This window comes from Oryctolagus cuniculus, chromosome 9 (assembly GCF_964237555.1).
Source record: "Oryctolagus cuniculus chromosome 9, mOryCun1.1, whole genome shotgun sequence".
Taxonomy (NCBI): Eukaryota; Metazoa; Chordata; class Mammalia; order Lagomorpha; family Leporidae; genus Oryctolagus; species Oryctolagus cuniculus.
Window position 1 is genome coordinate 135,761,208 of NC_091440.1, and position 21,503 is coordinate 135,782,710.

Sequence of the window (21,503 nt, forward strand, 5' to 3'; positions counted from 1 at the left end):
CAAAGGGGGCTGCCTAGTGAGAATGAAACTTTCATCAGCTAACTGCCATCGACTCCAAAGTTCACGGGGAACACTACGTCCCTTGAGGCTGGCATTATGGAGTAGCTGGCAAAGCACTGCCTGTGATGCCAGCATCCCATATGGACACCAGTTGTAGTCGGGGCTGCTCCACTCGGGAACTAGCTCCTTGCTAATGGCCTGTGAGCGCAATGGAAGATGACCCAAGTGCTTAGGTCTCTACCAACCATGGAGGATACTCTGATGAAGCTCCTGGATCACGGGTTTGGCCTGGCCCAGCCCTGGCCATTGTGGCCACCTCAAGAGTGAACCAGTAGATAGAAGATATCTTAATATCTCTCAATCTCTCAATCTCTCAATCTCTCTCTCTCTCTCTCTCTCTCTCTCTCTGTCTATATATATATATCCCCTACTTGATAACTTTTTCAAATAAATACATATTAAGGAAAAAAAAACACTATGGTCCCATCTCTCACCATACTGATTAAAGTTAAGTAAGAAGCCTGGATTTCCACTCTTTTGGGGCAGAAAAGAGGCACCAACACCAGAGCTGTGTTACAGAAGGCCAAGAACAGTCATGACTTAGAATCCCACGAGGTGGCTACAAGGGACCACAGCACTAGAGGAGACCATGTAAGGAGAAGTCTGTACTCCCACCTCCATCGGTCAGTAGCAAAACACCTCCCCCATCGGGAGAAGGTACCCAAAAAAGAACAGAGGAAGGTAAGGCTTTTCACCAACAGCCTACCTCAACTTTCAGTCGGGGCCACACAGGGAACTGGACGTTCACTCTCTCACAGTCAGCAGATGGGCCAAGCAGGCAGTCAGGAACTGCCCCTCACCCAGCCACAACAAGATGGTGCCTCCCTTCCCCTGTCAGAGCAGGGTCAGACAAAGCTGTTAGACAGGATTCAAGTCTCAGAGCATGATACAAACACATCCACATTTTAATAAAAAATCATCTATTACACCAAAAACCAAAATGATCTCAGACTTAGTGAAGACAACCAACAACAATCAACACCAAGATAATGACAACAGAACAGCCTAGCAAGAATTTTATGCAGTGTTGACAAAAACAAAGGGCAGTATACGTTAACACATGAAAAAATAAAATAGAAAGTCAATCTATTAAAGAAGAAATGGATAGAAATTTTAGAAGTTCAAGAAATAATAATTAAAGTTAAAAAACAATGGATAAGCTAAACTGCAGAATGAAGGTGACCAAGAAAAGAACAAACTGACTGTAAAAGAAAAAGAAATTTTCCAATTTGGTTAACAAAGAAATCTCTCACTGTGAGATTATAAAATATCAAACATTTGTATCATTAGGGACCATAAAAGAATGCAGAAGGGATAAGCTAAAAAACATTAACTGAAGAAATAATACTGAATACTTCCTCAATTTGGCAAGAGATCTAAACTCACAAACCCCAAACAAGATAAACTCAGAGAAATTAAAAACAACTTAAATCATAATCAATCTTCAGAAAATTAAAACTGAGAAACAAATGCCAAAAGCATCCTGAGACAACCACATCCCGCACAGGAAGCAAACTCCTGCGATTTCGGTCTATTCCTCAGCGGAGACGACGGAAGCCAGAGGAGGGGCGCAGTATTTTAGTGGGATGGAAAAAAGGTTGTGCACTCAAAGTCCTACATCCAGCAAAGGTCCTCAGGAATAAAACAGAAATCAAGATATTCTCAGATGCAGGAAAACCACCAGAAAGCCTACACTAAAACACTGACAAAATGAACATCTATAAACAGAAACAGAAAAAGAGACACTTAGAATGCCACGGGGCCGGCGCCGCGGCTCACTAGGCTAATCCTCCGCCTTGCGGCGCCGGCACACCGGGTTCTAGTCCCGGTCGGGGCGCCGGATTCTGTCCCGGTTGCCCCTCTTCCAGGCCAGCCCTCTGCTGTGGCCAGGGAGTGCAGTGGAGGATGGCCCAGGTGCTTGGGCCCTGCACCCCATGGGAGACCAGGAAAAGCACCTGGCTCCTGGCTCCTGCCATCGGATCAGCGCGGTGCGCCGGCCGCAGCGCGCCGGCCGCGGCGGCCATTGGAGGGTGAACCAACGGCAAAGGAAGACCTTTCTCTCTGTCTCTCTCTCTCACTGTCCACTCTGCCTGTCAAAAAAAAAAAAAAAAAAAAAAAAAAAAAAAAAAAAAAAAAAAAAAAAAGAATGCCACGAACATAACAAGAAAAAAACAAGCCAAAATATGGGGAAAGACACTAAGTTTTCCCTCCCCTCTTAAGCTTTCTTAACTATTTTTGAAAACTGAAGCACAACTGTCTGATATGGTTCCAAATGAAGTTAGAAGAATCATTTAAAGTCACTACACTGTAAATGATGGAGGGTAAGAAACAAAGGAAGGCAACATGTTCACGTATCATTAAAATTAGAAAAACAGTAACACGTGCAGTGTGTGTGGTCTCAGTTTATAGTGGAATACTCAGTGCTACCACGAAATGGCTCTACAGGGAGACACTCCCAATCACTGCAGAAAAGTCAAAATGGAATTATAAAATGAGTAAACTACAAGCAAGATTAAAAGTGAGAGATGTAAATTCAAGACCATCAATAATTAGATTAAATATGAAAGGTGTAAATAAGTATCAGTTGAAAGACAGACATGTGCAGGGGGGATTAAAAACCACAACAATATATCTACAGGAAACTCACCTCCAGGATATCAATTTAGGCAGTTTGAAAGTAACCAAATGGAAAAACATATACTATAAAAACATCGATCAATGCAAAGGAGGAATTGCCACACTAACATCAGAAAAAGAAAATATCAGAAAAAAGAAAAGTACCAAAGTCAGAGAGGGACCTTACAGGATGAAGCGGTCTCATGGGATGAGACAACAACCCTAAACATGCATCAGCAATAACAAAGGTGAAAATATGAGAAGCAAAAACTAATAGAACTGAAAAGATAAATGGATAAATTCACCATTACAGGAGACTTCAACACCACTTTTTCAACAATTGCTATTAATCAGAACCATCAGGATCGAATACAATATTCAAAATATACCAACAAGATTTAGTCAAGAACATATAGAACACACACTGTCCACATCACCATGCGATACATGCCAAGAAAGAGCCTATCCGGGCCACTGACCACACTCAACAAGGTCCAAGGACTGAATTATACAGAGTAGGCTCTCTGAATATGGCAGAATCCCACCAGAAATCACTAACAGGACAATCTCCAAAGAGGTGGAAACAAAAAACGCATCTAAATAATCCAAAGGTTAAAGAGGAACCCTCCGGGAAATCAAAAATTACATGAAAACTGAACTGAAATGAAAATGCAGATTACCAAAATTTTTGGAACACAAAGCAGTACCAAGAGCACACTACAACACTACACACACACACATTCAAACAGATACTAAGTCTCAGGTCAATCATCTGAGCTCTTATCTCAAGAACAAAAACAAAATAAACCTAAAGCAAGCAGAAGCACAGAATTAATAAAGACCAGAGCAGAAATCACTAAAATTGAAAACATAAAAAAAAAAAATAGACTAACTCAGCAAACCAAGAGCTGGTTGCTGGAAAAGGTCAATAAAATTTATAAACTTTTATTAAGTATAACAAACATAAAAGGAGCAAAGATAAAATTATCAGTATTAGGAATAATATTGGAGATTTTACTACAGATCTCACAGCTATCAAAAGGTGAATAAGGGAATACAGACAACAATTCTACACACAAAACTTGGACAGCTGACACAAATTGGACCTATTCTTCAAAAAATAAAAATGGGGGCTGGTATAGGCAGCCACTTACAATGCCGACATCCCATATTAAAGTGCTGGTTTGAGACCCAACTACTTCATTTCTGATTTTGCTTCCTGCTAATGCACCTGGGAAGACAGCAGAAGATGGCTCAAGATTTTGGCCCCTACCGTCCATTTGAAAGACCCAGATGGAGTTCCTGGCTCCTGTGTTTAGCCTGGCTCAGGCCTAGCTATAATGGACATTTAGGGAGTAAATCAGCATATGGAAGAGCTCTGTCTCTAACTCTAACACTCTTCCTTTCAAATAAATAAATCTATTTTAAAAACTGCAATCCAGAAGCCTGCACAGTGTAGCAGGTAAAGTCACACTGCCTGCAATGCTGGCATCCCATATAGGTGCTAGTTCGAGTCCTGGCTACTCTACTTCCAGCTCCCTGCTAATGTACCTAGGCAATCAGCAGAAGATGGCAAAGGTACTTGGGCCCCTGCATCTACGTGGCTCCTGGCTCCTGGATTCAGATCACCCCAGCTCTGGCCATTGTAGCCATTTTGGAGGGAATCAGTGGATGGGAGATCTCTCTGTCTCTCCTTCTCTCCCTCTATAATTCAGCCTTTCAAATATATAAATAAATATTTTTTAAAAAATACCCAAACATGTTGATTTATGCAGAAAATTCCTTTTTAAAAATTCAGACATGAGGGGCCAGCATTGTGATGTAATGGGTTTAAGACACTGGCTGCAATCCTGGCCTTCCACATGGGTGCCAGTTCAAGTCCTGATTGCTCCACTTTCAATTCAGCTCCCTATAAATGCGCGTGAGCAGACAGCAGAGGATGGCCCAAGTGCTTGGGCTGCTGCCACCCAAGTGGGAGACCAGAGGAAGCTCCAGGCTCCTGCCTTCAGTCTGGCCCAGACTCTGCTGCTGTGGCCATCTGGGAAGTGAATCAGCAGATGGAAGATTCATCTCTCTCTCTCTCTCTCTCTCTCTTCTTCTTCTTCTTCTTCTTCTTCTTCTCTATGTACCTCTCCATTTCAAATAAATATATTAAAAATTCAGACATCATAAACCTCTCAGAAATATTAAGAATAGAGAATAACTTTTCAACTAATGAAGAGTAACGGTAAAAAACCTCTAGTTAACTCTATACTTAGTGGTAAAAGACTAACTGCCATCTCCTTAGCATCAGGATTAAGGACAGCTCACTTCTCTCACCATTCTAATTCAAAAGAGCGCTGGGTATTCCAGCTAAGACAAGAAAAAACTGGAAAGAAATAGGAGCTATTCACTCTGAAAGGTGGAAATAAAACAGTTTCTATTTGCAGATTGCATGACTGAGTACAGAGAAAATCCCAATTATCTATTAAAAAAAACAGCCTCATGAATAATTGAATTCAGCAGGGATACAATACAAATGTACAAAATCAACTATATTAATACAGAAATACCAAAGTTAGAAATTAAGCATAATCTAAAATTATGCAAAATAGAAAACAGTTAAATGGGTATAAATCTAACAAAAAATGTCCAGTCCTTTCATGCTGCAGTAACACACCACTACTCAAAGAAACCAAAAATCTAAATTAATGGGCCATATACACATCTTTATCAATTGAGAGACTAAACATAGTGAAGACGTCAATTATCCCCAATTTATTAAAGTTTGTTAGAGTTACAATGCCTATAAAAATACTAGTAAGAATTATCAGTAGCTACAGAAAATATTACCCTAAAATTTATATAGAAAGGCAAAAGAACTAAAATAGCTAAAACAATTTTGTAAAAAAGATACAGCAAAGGAATCAAGACACCCAATTTCTTTTCTTCTTCTTTTTTTTTTTTTTTTTTTTTTTTGACAGGCAGAGTTAGACAGTGAGAGAGAGATAGAGAGAAAGGTCTTCCTTCCATTGGTTCACCCCCAAAATGGTCAATAAGGCCGGCGCGCTGTGCTGATCCGAAGCCAGGAGCCAGGTGCTTCTCCTGGTCTCCCATGCAAGTGCAGGGCCCAAGGACTTGGGCCATCCTCCACTGCCTTCCCAGGCCACAGCAGAGAGCTGGACTGGAAGAGGAGCAACTGGGACAGAATCCAGCACCCCAACCGGGACTAGAACCTGGGGTACCAGTGCTGCAGGCGGAGGATTAGCCAAGTGAGCCGTGGCGCCAGCAAGCCACCCAATTTCAAGACTTATTTCAAAACTACTGTAAGCAAGACTGTGTCATCCTGGCAGAGCAATGGTTACACATCTCCTGTGGTTAGAAATGAAGAATGTGACTACACAGAGGGAAGCTTGTGAAACTACCTGCATACGCGTGAGACTGTAAGAGGACAGTTGCAAATCGATTACCTAAGCTCCCACCTCAAGAACAAGGAAAACTAGATCGACACAACATGACCACTAAAGTACAAAAGCAATTCAATGAGCCAGAGCAAGTGGGCACCCATGGATTTACAGAAACAGAAGAAAACAAAAGACCTTGACTTCAGTCTCAGACCTCAAGAACTTATCTCAATATGGACCACAAACTTAAACGTAAACACAAAATTTTAAGACTTTAGAATGAAAAACAGAATGGGATGCAGGAGCTCTAGAGCTAGGTTAGCAGCCTTGACACCAAAAGCACTACCCACAAAAGGAAAACCTTGAAGAACAGACATAACTGAGATGAAAAGGGCTTGCATTTATGACTTTGAACAGCATGAACTACAGTATGGAAGAAGATATTTGCAAATGAAATATCTGATAAAGGAAAATATAAATGAACTTTCAAAATCCAACAGTAAAAAATAGCATCCAATAAGAACCTGGGCAAAAGGCACCCCAACAAACAAGATAAACAGATGGAAATTCAGCACATCAAAAGAAGTTTAACATCATCAGCCATCAGGGAAATCAAAGTTACATCCATAATGACACACTACTATGCACCCATTGAAATGGCTAAAGTAGCAAAGAGTGACAACACCAAAGCCCAATAAGGATGCAGAAAATGTTCACTCATACACTGGTGCTGAGGTGGTCAGATGTTCCAATAAACAATTTGGAAGTTTCGTATCAAACGACATCATTCATCCTGGAGAAATGGGGAATTGTTTTTCCACCCACGCACACATTTACAGGCACTGACTTTCTAATAGGCCAAACTGCAAACACCCCACAAATCCCCCGACTGGCCACACAGCCTGGTACAGGATGATACTCGGCAATCCAAAGGAATGGCTGAATAGAGGGTTGGAGGGGATTGTGTGAGAGGCTGGCTTGGAGCTGCTGCAACCACCCTTAGGAGACATGTTGCTGTAGCAGCAGCCACAGTGAGGAGCGGCTGTAATCTGGATAAAAGCAGTATCAAACTGACAGACTTGCTGATTTGGAGTGTAGAAAACAAAACAATGGTGGAAATGGAGTTTCTGACTAAAGGAAGTGAAAGGTGGGAGGGCCGTTTATTGACGTGGCAGCATGGACACAGCAAGTTTACAGAAGTGTTTGAGTGTGCACACTCAGAAATGCTACACTGAGTGCACCAATGGACCAAGTGTGCAAACTCAGACACACTCACTGAGGGCACCAATGGACTGTGTGCACACACAGACATGCCATGCTGAGGGCACCAACAGACCACGTGTGCACAGATACGCCACACTGAGGGCACCAACAGACCAAGTGTGCAAGTTCAAACACCGAGTGTACACGCTGCGCCGAGGGCACCAACGCACACTCAAGGAGAGGCCCAGGGACGGCAGCTGGATCTCAGGGCTGGGTGGATAGCAGTCCTGTGTGGGTGCCGAGCTGTTGCTGTCCTGAGCGCGGAGATCATGTGGAACACCATGAAAGCAAACAGATGGCCCAGGCAACTACTGCAGAAGAAAGGACACGTCCACACTCAGCGGAAGGGTGAGCAAGGGCAGTAAGCACTTCAGAGAGAAAAGAGGACAAACACATGAGTGCGCCACAGGCCTAGCCGTGAGGAAGCCTCTGGCAGCAGGGGAAGCCCCTATGCCAAACGCACTGCAAGGCCCAGCATGCGCAGGCCGAGCCTCAGACCACACAGAGCTGAAGTGCCGGCGACCCTAACGCTATTTCAGAAACTGCCTTGGGGGAGAAAGCCTGCTGGAGTGCGTTTAGAGGGGAATCAGTCCGTGGGCGCACATACTGATCGCTGAAGGCTAATCCCCAAGGTGAGGGCTGGGGACACAGGGTCCAGGCAGGGGTGGCCTCCTGCTTCTTTACTCCTGTCACTGGGGATACTCTCTAGAATGAGGATGGGAGTCTTAATGCAAAGAGAAGAAACTAGAATGAAACAGAAGCCAAAAAGTAACACAGAAATCAACTGCATTGTAACTACACAGAAACTAAAATTTCTCCAGGCAAAGAGAGCATAAATAGAACTGGAAAGCAAAAGACTTTCTGTAAGGCAAGATAAAAATACTTATTAAATTAGAGGCTAATGTCCACAGCAAGCGAAACACTCACCTACAAATCAATAAGGGACAGCAAATTCACAGCGGTATCACTCAGATTAACAAAAATTAAGAAGATTAATAAAATCCCACTTCAACAAGAATGTGGGGGAACAAAGAACCCTGCCCCCTGACTTGTGGCAACAGAAGTTGACAGGAGCTCATCAAGAGGCTGTTTACAAAACCATCTCCACACCCACGTGAGGCCACACTCACTGCTCTCCACCCAACCATCCCCACACCCATGTGAGGCCACAATCACTACTCTCCACCTGTCAGCTCCTAAGGGGGTGCCACCTGGCCTCCTACTCCAACACCATCAGAAATGACAACTGCACTGGGTTCCTAACCTGAAGCCCCCAAGAGTGGCTGTGATAACAATGAGGACAACGGTAGGCCCTAAAAATAAGAACCACCCTTTTCAGGTTAAACATTTTACCCAAAGTTATACTTCCACTAACAACACTCGTTTTTTTTTTTTTTTTTTTCATTTGTTTAAGGAAACATGATATACATGAAAAATGTTAAAAAACTGAATAATGACACAAAACACTCGGAAATGTACCCTACAAATGTTTAGTATGAATATTGGATGTCGTTCATAGAAAGAAGACAGGTCAAAAGAAGTTGATCCACAATTTGACTATGAAATTGCAGTAACAGAATGCCTTCATAACCGGTAACTCTCAGATGTGCAAAACCACAGGAACACGTGAAACCACACGGAACTCTGCTGGCTGCGTAACTCTACTGGAAGTGTCTGCAATGGATGCAGACAGCACTCGGCCTCAGAATCAGCCTTTAAGGCATTCGGATCCAGCTAAAATTCCCATGAGAGTCGCTCAGGCATGGAAAGCAAAGACACTGGCAAAAAAAAAAAAAAAAAAAAAAAAGAAAGAAAGAAAGAAAGAAAGAAAAAAAAATGACCTAAATGAAAGATCTCTGTGAGTGAGATCCCAGCGGAAAGAACGGGCCATCAAGAAAGGAAGGGAGGAGAGAACTTCTACTTTGACTATGGCCTTGTCTTAATAAGGTCAGAACCTGTGAACTCAAGAAACCTTCCAAAGCCTTGGCAGCTCATGACAAGAGCCTCGGGTGATTACTGACACCGTAAATAAGAGTGTCAACTAAGTCAACAATGGGAGTCACTGTGCACTTACTCCCCATGTAGGATCTCTGTCTTTAAAGTGTTGTACTATGCGAATTAATGGTAAAACTAGTACTCAAACAGTGCTTTATACTTTGTGTATCTGTGCGGGTGCAAACTGTTGAAATCTTAGTATATACTAAGTTGATTTTTCTGTATATAAAGATAATTGAACATGAATCTTGATGAAGAATGGGATGGGAGAGGGAGTAGGAGATGGGATGGTTGTGTGTGTGGGGGGGGTTATTGGGGGAATAGTCGCTATAATCCAAAAGTTGTACTTTCAAAATTTATATTTATTAAATGAAAGTTTAGAAAAACTAAAGAAGAAAGTGTCTGCAATGAACACCAGGTGCATGTTCACCACTCTTCAAGAACAACCACATCTACTTCAAGAAGTGCATTGTCGGGCCAGCGCTGTGGCTCACTTGGTTAATCCTCCGCCTGCAGCACTGGCACCTCATGTGGGCGCCAGGTTCTAGTCCCGGTTGCTCCTCTTCCAGTCCAGCTCTCTGCTATGTCAGTGGAGGATGGCCTAAGTGCTTGGGCCCTGCACCCACATGGGAGACCAGGAGGAAGCACCTGGCTCCTGGCTTCAGATAGGCATAGCTCTGGCAGTAGCGGCCATTTGGGGGGTGAACCAACAGAAGGAATACCTCTCTCTCTCTCTAACTCTGTCAAATAAATAAAACAAAGAGAGAAGAAGAAGAAGAAGTGCATTGTCCGCCGTGGGACAAAGACTCAGTGCGCAACAGCTTCTCCCCCGACCTCCCACACCAACACTTAGCACAGCACAGAGGTCAGAGCCTCGGCTTTAGGGTCACTATGCATCCCGCCTCTGGTTTGTGGGGACACCAGGCACCGTCAGTTACTTCTTGTTCCAAATGGTGGTACAACAGGCTTCCCTCAGTTCTGCAGGTGCCCTCCTACTCACCACCTCCAAAAATCACTGGCAATCAGGAGCCCTAACTGGCGCACTCAAGTTGTGACCACAGGCAAAATATGTCATCGTAACCAAATGGATCAACACTTTTAGGTTACTGTTAGTGCAACAGAACCGTGAATGATTTTCAGCGTCACTATTATCCGTCATTCTCTCTTTCTCTCCAATGAGTAGTAACTAAATTTAAAATCATGTTCAACCCAAAAATATTACTAGTCACACCTGAACATATCCCATCTCCCTGCTGTTATCCATACTGTAAAGAGATAGCTAGAATCAGAAATGAAGTTCACCTTCATAATAATTTATGCTCTTGTTATTCAAATCTCCTTTGCACTGGCAGAAATATAAACTAATTTAAGATGAGGCTTCAGAGAAATGGCCAATAGTGACATCACTCATCTTAACAACCCCCTTCATAGATCAAGATCGAAGGATAAAAATAAGGTTGCATCTCTTCTGACAGGTTGCACACAACATTAACGGGGGATTTTTCTGTTGCCTTAAATTAAATGGAGACAGAGCAATTATCAGCTCATCTCAGTACATGAACCTGCAGCCCAGTGTAAATCAGCAACCTAAAGAAAGGCCACCTGTGTCTCTGGCACCAGACACACCCTGCACATGCCATGGAAGACCAAAACCCCTTTCAGCCCTCACTGCTCCCACAGGACAGATGGCCTCCTGCTGACCCTGTGCAAGGGAGGCTCAAGGTACAGATTTCATCATGCATCAATAACTCCAATTATTTATAAAACCCAGGTACTGAAAACCAATTCTGTGAATGATAAGTAGGCTGAACACATGTGTTAAATGGAAGAATGCAGAACCAGGAGGCAGGCATTAGAGGCAAAAACAAGAGAGCAAACCCTACCCACTGATGGCACAGGTGCCCCCAGGGGCTCTAGTATAACCAGTGAAACATACGACATCGTCTAGAGCAGGACAACAACTCAAGGAGGCTGCTGCACTCATCTGTTATGGCTATCTCCAGTGCCTCCTCCCGATACTGAGATCCCGGAAAGCAGGGATGGGAGTATGTTTGGGGCCATCGCTCACCACAGCCTCACTGATTTGTCTACTGGCTTGTCTGGAGCTCATACGCGACCCAGCCATCAGCATCACAGCGCCAGGCAGCAGCTCAAGGGCATCAGTGTCTCCATCCTGTCCCCACTGTTTCCACGTTCGAGTCTCCCTGAGCCTGTGTCCTCCCTATCAGACTGGGAAAGTCGGAGCAGTGACCTCACAAGACTGGCAGCAGCGACATACAGCACACCCAGCAGAGCGCCTTTCCGGTGATGTCACCCGAGTTCTGCTGAGCCGCCAGCAAGCTGCAGGGAGAGACGGCCCCAGGACAGTACGCAATTAATTAAAGATGCTCAGATCTGGTTTGTGACAGACCTGTCAAAGTGGTCATCCAGGCTGTCTGAATAGACCCAGGGACCCAGAGCTACAACCTGCAGAGGCAAACCACAGCATTCTTACCAGAAGATATCTCCTTACTTCCAAGTACAAAGGGAAAGGAGGTAATTTTTTTCCTTTTTAGCAAACACGTATCAACTCGATTCCTCCACACATGTGTACTGAGAACTCTGCTGTGAGCAAGGCGGCAGGACCCAGGCTAAGTGAGGGCTGGGTTCAGTCCTGTAGGAACCCAGAGTGACTTCTGTCAAAGCTGCACAGCAAGGAGCAGCACCGCCAGCGCAGACACAGACACCAGGCAGCCGTGACCAACGCAGCGTGAGCCGAGGTCACAGCATCGAGGAAAGCCCTGTGGCTACGCATTTGTGACTGAAGCCCTGGCAATCAACACAATGGCTTAGACGACAGCCACTCCATCTTCTTACCCCATGTTACTGAGCTTAATATAAAAGGAGAAAGTGATTGCTCTTAATATGGAGGCCACTTACTACCTCTAATGATGAAGCTGGCAAGACACAAAACAACTTTAACAACACATGGAGCTGTGACCCTGGAGGGAGGAGAGAACTGGTGGAGTTGTATGTATCTTACAAAGACTGACATAAGAATTGAGAAAGTGCTGATCATCTAAAGCAACTAATAAGAATAGGATTCTCCAATGCACAGGGATATCCACAAGAACTAAGCAACTGGGGCTGGTGCTGTAGCATAGTGGGTAAAGCCATCACCTATAGTGCTGGCATCCCATATGGGCGCCAGTTTGAGTACCAGCTGCTCCACTTCCAATCCAGCTCTCTGCTGATCTCCATCCTGTCCCCACTGTTTCCACGTTCGAGCCTCCCTGAGCTTCTCCCTGGGAAAGCAGTGGAAGATGGCCCAAGTCCTTGGGCCCCTGCACCCACGTGGGAGACACAAAGAAAGCTCCTGGCTCTGGTTTCGGATAGGCACAGGTCCAGCTCTTGTGGCCAACTGGGGAGTGAACCAGCAGATGAAAGATCTTGCTCTCTTTCTTCCTTTCCTTCTCTCTGTGTATAACTCTGACTTTCAAGTAAATAATCTTTAAAAATTAAAAAAAAGGCCAGCGCCACAGCTCAATAGGCTAATCCTCTGCCTGCGGCACTGGCGCACCGGGTTCTAGTCCCGATTGGGGCACTGGATTCTGTCCCGGTTGCTCCTCTTCCAGGCCAGCTCTCTGCTGTGGCCCAGGAAGGCAGTGGAGGATGGTCCAAGGGGTTGGGCCCTGCACACTCATGGGAGACCAGGAGAGGCACCCGGCTCCTGCCATCGGATCAGCTCAGTGCGCCAGCCGCAGCAGCCATTGGGGGGTGGGGGGGTGAACCAACGGAAAAGGAAGACCTTTCTGTTTCTCTCTCTTCCTGTCCACTCTGCCTGTCAAAAAAAAAAAAAAAATTAAAAAAAGAACTAAGTCATCACAGCAAGCTGCTGAAGAAGGGTAAGGGCCTGCTCAAGGCTGGGCCCTCCCACCACCTCCACTCGGCCGTGACTGTGACCTGCAGAGAAAGGGCCCAGGGGTGCGGCGGGGTGGTGGCAGATGAGCCCCCTACTGAATCAGGATGACCCCAGGACACTACGTGTATGGATGGAGACAGCCCCTGGGAGGGGGCTGCTCTGATGGCCAGCACGGAGGAGGCCTGGAGCACACTTGCACAGAGGCTCACACGTTCCCCAAAGGCCTCGCAGGTGCTGCCAATGAGGTGTTTCTGCCTTGAAGGATGAGAAAAAGCAGAGTCCAAGTACACGGTTAGTTGTAAGAGACTTCATACCTTGGGTCCTACACACACCTATGTACACACACCTTGGTCCTATAAACACATACATACACACACTTTCGTCCTAAAAACATATACAGAGGAGCCAATGCTGTGGTGTAGTGGGTAAAGCCGCCACCTGCAGCATTGGCATACCCTATGGGTACTGGTTCAAGTCTCAGTTGCTCCACTTCTAATCCAGCTCTCTACTATGGCCTGGGAAAACAGTAGAAGGTGGCCCAAGTCCTTGGGCCCCTGCACCCACATAGGAGAACCAGAAGGAGCTCCTGGCTTCTGGCTTCAGATTGGCACAGCTCCAGCTATTGTGGCCAATTGGGGAGTGAAGCAGAGGACAGAAGATCTTTCTCTCTCTCCTTCTCTCTGCGTAACTCCAACTTTCAAGATTAATAAATAAATCTTTAAAAAATACACACACACCTTGATCTTGTATATACATATGCACACATACCTTGGTCCTATAAACACATGTTGATCCAATACACACAAATGCACACACATTTTGGTCCTATACACACAAATATACAGACACTCTAGTCCAATACACAGATATGAGTGTACACTTCGGTCCTGTACATGCATATGCACACGCACCTTAGTCCTATGCACATATGTGTATAACACCTTGGACCTACACACACGTGTCCATACATCTTGGTCCTATATACACAAGTGTACACACAGCTTAGTCCTACACACACAGGTACACATACGTTGGTCCTACACACATATGTACACACACTGGTCCTACACACACATATGTACACACTAATAGACACACATACCTTTCCCTACACACATATGTACGTACACCTAGGTCCTATATATAAATATACTTTGGTCCTATATACACATGTGTACACACACCTTGGCCCTACAGACACATATGTACAAACACCTTGGTCCTGTACACACACCTTGGCCCTACACATATGTGTACACACTTTAGTCCCAAACACACAGATGTACACACACTTAGGTCTACACATGTTATATACACAGACCTTGGTCCTATACACACATACGTACACACTCCTTAGTCCTACACACTTGTATGTAGACCCACCTTGGTCCAACACAAATAGGTACACAGATCTTGGTACTACAAACATATGTACACATACTTGTCCTATATATACATATTGATCCTATTCACACGCATATACACACACCTTGGTCCTACACACACATGCACACACACCTTGGACCTAGAGACACATATGTACACACACCTTGGTCTCATGCACACATATGCTCACATAAGTTACTCCTACACATGTATGTATACATACGTTGCTCCTACATACACATGTACACAATCCTTGGTCCTACGCACAAATATGTAGACCCACCTTGGTCCTACACACTTAGGTATACACATCTTGGTCCTACAAACATATGTACACATACCTTGGTCTTAAACACACAGATGTACATATCCCTTCTTGCTGTATACCGACATATGCGCACTCTACTTGTGATGTCTAACAATAGGGTAAACCAGACAAAACTTCAGAACAGACACGAATGCATGAGGATGAACATTAAGGTCACTGGTGACAAGTCTGTAGCAGGCATTCTTTTGGTCTTTCTCAGCCAACCAAACTTTATCTGGTTTGTGTACAAACCAAACCTTGTACATGTGTATACATTTGTCTGTCAAAAGATATAGCCACATCCTCTTTAATGGATTCCTGATATTCTGTAATACAGCTGTCTCAAAACATATTTAATCCCCAATTTCCAACTACTATTTCCAATTTTTTTCATTCCTCATAAAAATGTGTCAATACATGTTTCTCTGTGCACCTATACGCTTAGGTTCTTTTAACAAACTACTAGAAATGAAACCTGCTCAAGTGGTGTCAACATTTCACAGGGATTGTATTCACTCATTTAACAGTTTTCTTCAATACCTACTTTATTGTAGGCTCTGTTCCAGGAACTGGGAATTCAGGTGCAAACTAAAGAAACAAAAACACCAGCCCTCACTGAGCTTATATTAAAATAAAGTAAGTAAATAACACTTTAAAAAGAAGTTGGTTATGTGGTGATAAAAATCTACAGAAGAAATCAAAGCAGGGCAGGAGAATGAGTGTGTGGAAGTGACATTTAACACAGGGTGTTCAGGGAACTGTTCAAGGCAAATGTCAATCCAGAGCGGGAAGACCATCTCCCCATCTCTCCCACTCAGCTTTTGAAATACATGAATAAGTAGCTTCAAAAATCCAGGGGCTTGTGCTGTGGTGTAGTGGGTAAAGCCACCGCCTGCAGTGCCAGCATCCCATATGGGCACTGGTACAAGACTCGGCTGCTCCACTTCCAATCCAGCTCTCTGCTATGGCCCTGGATAGCAGCAGCAGAAGGCTCAAGTCCTTGGGCCCCTGCACCTGTATGCCAGACCTGGAAGAAGCTCCTGGCTCCTGGCTTCGGATCAGCAGAGCTGCGGCCATTGCGGCCATCTGGGGAGTGAACCAGCGGATGGAAGACCTCTCTCTCTCTCTGCCTCTCCTTCTCTCTATGTAACTCTGACTTTCAAATGAATCAATAAATCTGTAAAAAAAAAAAAAAATCCATCCCAGGAAGATGAAAAAGAAGATCAAACTTAAGTACAATAGAAAGAGGGGATAAATGCATGCAGGGATAAACAGTAATAAAGATATCAATAATCAAATGACTAGCAACAGTTACAGGCCCCTTGGAGTTGCTTCAAAAAACAGAAAATGAACTAACAAGTGACTGCACACACCACTGCCGGGCTAAACAAAAGGAAGGAAGGCAGCCGCTGAAGCAGCAATGCCTGCAGTTGCACGCTCACCTGAACAGTACACAAAGCAGCCGAGAAACCGGCTCGGCCATCAGATGCCTGGACGAAGGCAATGTGCATGGACACGCGACGGAGCTCAAGGCAGCCACCCTGGTATGCAGAACGTGGATGTGCCTGGGGGATACCACGCTCAGTGAAACAAGCCAGGCGCAGAAAGACAAATGCCGCATGACCCCACTCAGGGTGGGAAGTGTGTGGCCAGGGGTTAGTGGAGGGAGGCTGGACCGCAGGTACACAGCTGTGGAGAGCAGAAACAAGTTCTGGTGTCCCTCGCACAGCACAGTGGCAGCACGCTCCAGACAGCGAGGAGACAGGGCTCTGAATGCTCTCACAGCAACAATAACAAACGGCCCACGTTTAAGGTGAGGGGTGTGCCAGCTACTCACGTTTGACCATTACACACTGTTACACATCTCAAAACACCACAATGAACCCATAAGTACATGCAAGTATTACATGTCAAGCAGGAATTAAACAGAGAACTAAAAAGGGGACAATACTATAGATCCCATAGCTACTAAAACAAATGAAGATATGAAAAACTCTATCTTAATAAAGTCTAAGCTTTTAAAAACAGGCAGTGCCTTGCAAACTATACAATCTTGTGAAATGGGAAAAATAGAAAGGCTAAGTCACGTTCCAAACTGAGTAATTTCTATGTTTGTTTTATATGAGAATATATAATGGAAATCGTTCCTCAAAGACTGTCCCAGGCTCCAATGGGCAGGGCAGCGCAGGGCAGCGCAGGGCAGCGAGTCCCCCGCATCCTTAGGAAAAGGTAGCACTGATGTCTCACAGCTCTTCCAGAGACTGTCAACACAGAGAACACACTCCAACCTGGCCAGGACACTGGGAAGAAAGGACTGATTTCATAAAACAGATGCAACAGTGCTACCCAAGCACTAGCAGATCATCCAGTGACAGAAATAAAACTGCAATGCACCAAAGCAGTAGGGATGTAAACTAGAAAACAAGGCTGATTTAACATTTCAAAGTCATTCAGTGTAACCAAATACTGAACAAATACTGTACAAACAGTTATTTTAGTAACTGCATTGGATAAAATTACATATATATTCATTATTTTTTAAATCCCACAAGATGGAGAACCTAACAACAGAAATCAGTACAGTACAGCAATCACCAGGAAAAGCACTCCACAGGGGAGCACTGAGCACCGACCACGACACGGGGGAAACACAGGTGTCACCCAGTCACTCTACTCCACGCCCACGACACGGGGAAACACAGGTGTCACCCAGTCACTCTACTCCACGCCCACGACATGGGGAAACACAGGTGTCACCCAGTCACTCTACTCCACGCCCACGACACGGAGAAACACAGGTGTCACCCAGTCACTCTACTCCACGCCAAACCAGAGGCTCCCGGCATGCAGCAAAACTGGGGAAAGTATGAAAGTCTCAGAATTAAATACAAACACAACTTTTTACTAGTAGACAGTATGACTATATACACAGACAAAGCTACCGGAATTTTTGAGTTTAAAAAGTTTACTGGATAAAAGATCAACATGTGCAAAACTCAGTTTGTACAGCTAACAGATAAAATAAAATGTAAAATGATGCCAGTCAAATTAATATCAAATCACCAAAAACAAATTTCACAGAAAAAAGTGCAAAAAAACTGTGAAATATTCCTGAGAGAAATTAAAGTCTCTTATGTAATATGTAAATCAGCCCCCAAATTCATGCACAGATTTAAGGAGATTCCAATCAAAATCCAAGCTGAGTGTAAAATACAAAGAAATGTGAAAACCACCAGTATATCCAAGATAATCTAGAAGATAGCAAAACTTGGAGGACTTAAACTACCATACCTGAAATTACATAAACTGTGGTCATTAAACACATTAAATGTGCAATGCTGGCTCATGAATGGAAACACAGCCTAATGGAACTCTACCGTTAGAAACAGGTGCACACAAACAAGGCTACTGGCTCCAGCCCAGGGAACACTGGTTATTCCAAACATCTGCCTGGGGGAAAGGCGAATGCAACCCTCGGACTGCTTCATCACGTGCGAGACAGCTGCACTTGTGCAATCGGGAGCGCCCACGTCTACAGAGACTGGGCTCCTGGCAGCCCCTCTTCTGCTGCCAGCATTGCACCTCTTGTCTCTGCTCCAACTAGGGAGCTCCCAGAAGCCTTCACTTACTCCCTGATGTGTGGCAAGCAGGGAAAGAAGCGCCTGCACGCCTTCCATCTCTCTGCTCCTTGGTAATTTATCAGTCTCCTGATTTCAGAAATGGTCGTCATTTCTTCCATGCATCCCAGATAGGTATCTTTGACAAACTACATGAGTTTGGTCACTTAAATATAAACACTGCTGCTTCCACTTCAAAACATTTTGAGGAAGATGGTGTGTTTATGACAGCCAAGTTCGGAAGCACATTTGATCCCAGGCCACTTGCTAACTGCCACTACTTTACTTAAGCTAAATGATCAAAATTGGGCTCCAGGGTTATTTTAAATGACTACCAAATATGAATTTCTTTCTCCACTATAAACAAATGTTACTCCACCTCTCCTCAGAGAGCCAGTAGAAAGAAGTGATCTCTGGCTCTGTGAAACATCTGGGGCAGGCAGCAGTAATCAGGTGGGGTTCACGAAATGTAGGACTAGTGCCAAATACACCACATCCTCAGGACACACCTCCTGGGACAGGAAACGACAGATCGATACATGGGCGACGATAGGGAGAGCGCAGCCTGCCAGGGACAGCTGCTCTCTGAGGAGCCACTGGGTCACTTATATAGCCACACAGGGTGTAAGATTCAGTGTGCTTAACTTTGCCTGAAAATGTGCTCCATATGTCACTTTTTAAGTTCTGAATGTGGTTACTCACAGTCATACTCAATGCTGTGAAAAAAAATTCATCTTTTGTGGATATGCTTACCAAGACAATGCGCTTGAAGTCAGAGGAAAGAAGTTGGAGATATCTCAAAAGTCAGTCTATAGGGGCTGTGTTGTGGGACAGCAGGTTAAGCCACTGCCTGTGAAGCTGCATCCCATATGAGTGATGGTTCAACTTCCGGCTGCCTGAATTCCAATTCAGTTCCCTGCGAATGCCCCTGGGAAAGCAGTGGAGGGCCCCTGCCATCCACACAGAACACATGGATGGAGTCTCAGTCTCCTCATTTCGTCCTGGGCAGCCTGGCCACTACAGTCATTTGGGGAGTGAGTCAGTGAATCCAAGTGCACTCACTCTACCCCTTTCACTCCTTCTACCTCCCTCTCTGTAACTGTGCATTTCAAATAAATAAAAATAAATAAAGGCAACCAGTCTATAGATAAATATTCCTGTGGTTTGGGATGAATCAACATGAGAGACATACACAGATTCCAAGAGAAAATGCCACACTGTTCTCTTTAGTTACCGGGCATCTAAGAGGAGTGTGCACAAAACTGCACTCCTGCAGAGGAACCAAGAACTTGTAGGAAGGAAACCATTTTTCCAGAATGGTAGCTTTTCCCCTTTAGTTTCCCCTAGACAAGAACTCACCATGCATTTGGGGATACATGCATCTGGGGTGATTCAGCAACTCACAGGGTTCTCAATGCCTTTTGGTTCTATGCAGCATTTACCCAATTTCAAACCTTCCTCGTAAGTTAACAATTTGCTTTCCTAAAAATCTACAGCAATTCCTTAAGAAAACAAAGTGGGGCATGTGCAGGAATTTTCAGTAACTTTATAGGTAACACAGTCTGAGGCCATGGGCAAATGCTAGAGATGCTAGGAGCACTGAGGCATGGCAGACAGCTCAAAGTTTAGGGCAGGCTGCACTGGAGAGAGAGGAATTAGTCACCAGGGAGAGAGCACACTGTCAACACCACAGCATCTGCCTCTGCATGCTCCGTGGGTCAGAGCATCTCCCCTGGTGTTCAGCAAGGATCGGAGTCCAGGAGGAGGCAGCAGGATCCAGGGCCCCCACCCGGCTGGCAGTCTGTTCCCAGGAAGCACGTTACCTGCAGAGCCCCAGCCACAACAGGGACAAGCACACCCTCACCAAGGCGCCAGAGCACCCGGCGCTGCAGCCCGGCCGTCACAGACGTGCCAGGGAGCAAACTGAAACATGCACAGATGAATGAGTTTCCCCATCGCCTCACATGGCCAGGTGCTGCTGCTGCGATGAATGGTGGGGAGGAACCTTTCTCAACAACAACTTTCAGTATGAACAAGAGAGTTTTGTGTTAAGAAGCAACACAAAGCAGCAGTGCCCACTTTGTCATTGGGCTTCTGAGCTCTGCATTAGAAAGCCACGGTGCTGCGCTAAATCCAGCACACACACAAGTTGCTGCAGTGGGCTTAGGAACATGGGCTTTGCAGCCAGCATCCTGCTTCAAAACCTGATTCTGCCACTTATGTAACCTTCGACCTGAGACTTAAACTCTGAGCACCCCAATTCCTTATCTGCACAACAGGGATAAAAACATCACATACCTTAAAGATGACGATGAACATCAATGGGATTAACCCTCTGAAGTGCTTAGAGGACTGCCTGACACAAAACAGGCACTTAACCAAGTGGGAACATGTTAACACACCTAAGGCATCAGGCAGCCACCACGAGACCTGGCATCCAAAGACGCCCCACTTCTCACGCAGTCCTTTCTCAGCAAGTGTTTATCAGCTCTCCACAAAGCACCATCCCCCAGACACAAAGAGGAGACAAAGATGAGCCCCCGAATTTTCCCAAACTGACCTCCCCAGGGTGACCAGTCACTGTACACGTAAGTCTTCCTTCCTCATACTGACAATTCCTATATTTCTGCCAAATACTTACATCACCAGGCGTGTTTGTAACATACACACATTCATTAATTCACAGAGATCCACATTATTGAATCAGAGAACTTGAAATGGAAGCACAATTTTTCTTAATGTGATTGAGCAAACCTGCAGCAGATTTTAAATTCTGACAAACTGGGTGTTGGAAAGATTTTGTCATCATTCATTCCAGTTACTACTAATGGTAAACAATCAGACACGGTCCCCAAATGAAGGAAACACACATGTTAACGTATCAGGAAAGTTGAAAAACAGAGTCCATTCCATCTGCTGTTGACCAGTAACCAAACGAGCACTGTGGAAAGCCACACAAGGCTGTCTGTCTGCTG

At 44.8% G+C, this 21,503-nt stretch overlaps 1 protein-coding gene across 8 annotated transcripts in view; it reads right to left on the reverse strand.

The window, feature by feature from the left end:
• The window catches only part of NELL2 (neural EGFL like 2), a 398,722-nt gene that overhangs the window by 224,642 nt on the left and 152,577 nt on the right, over positions 1-21,503 (reverse strand). The gene's annotated exons all lie outside the window — the stretch shown is intronic.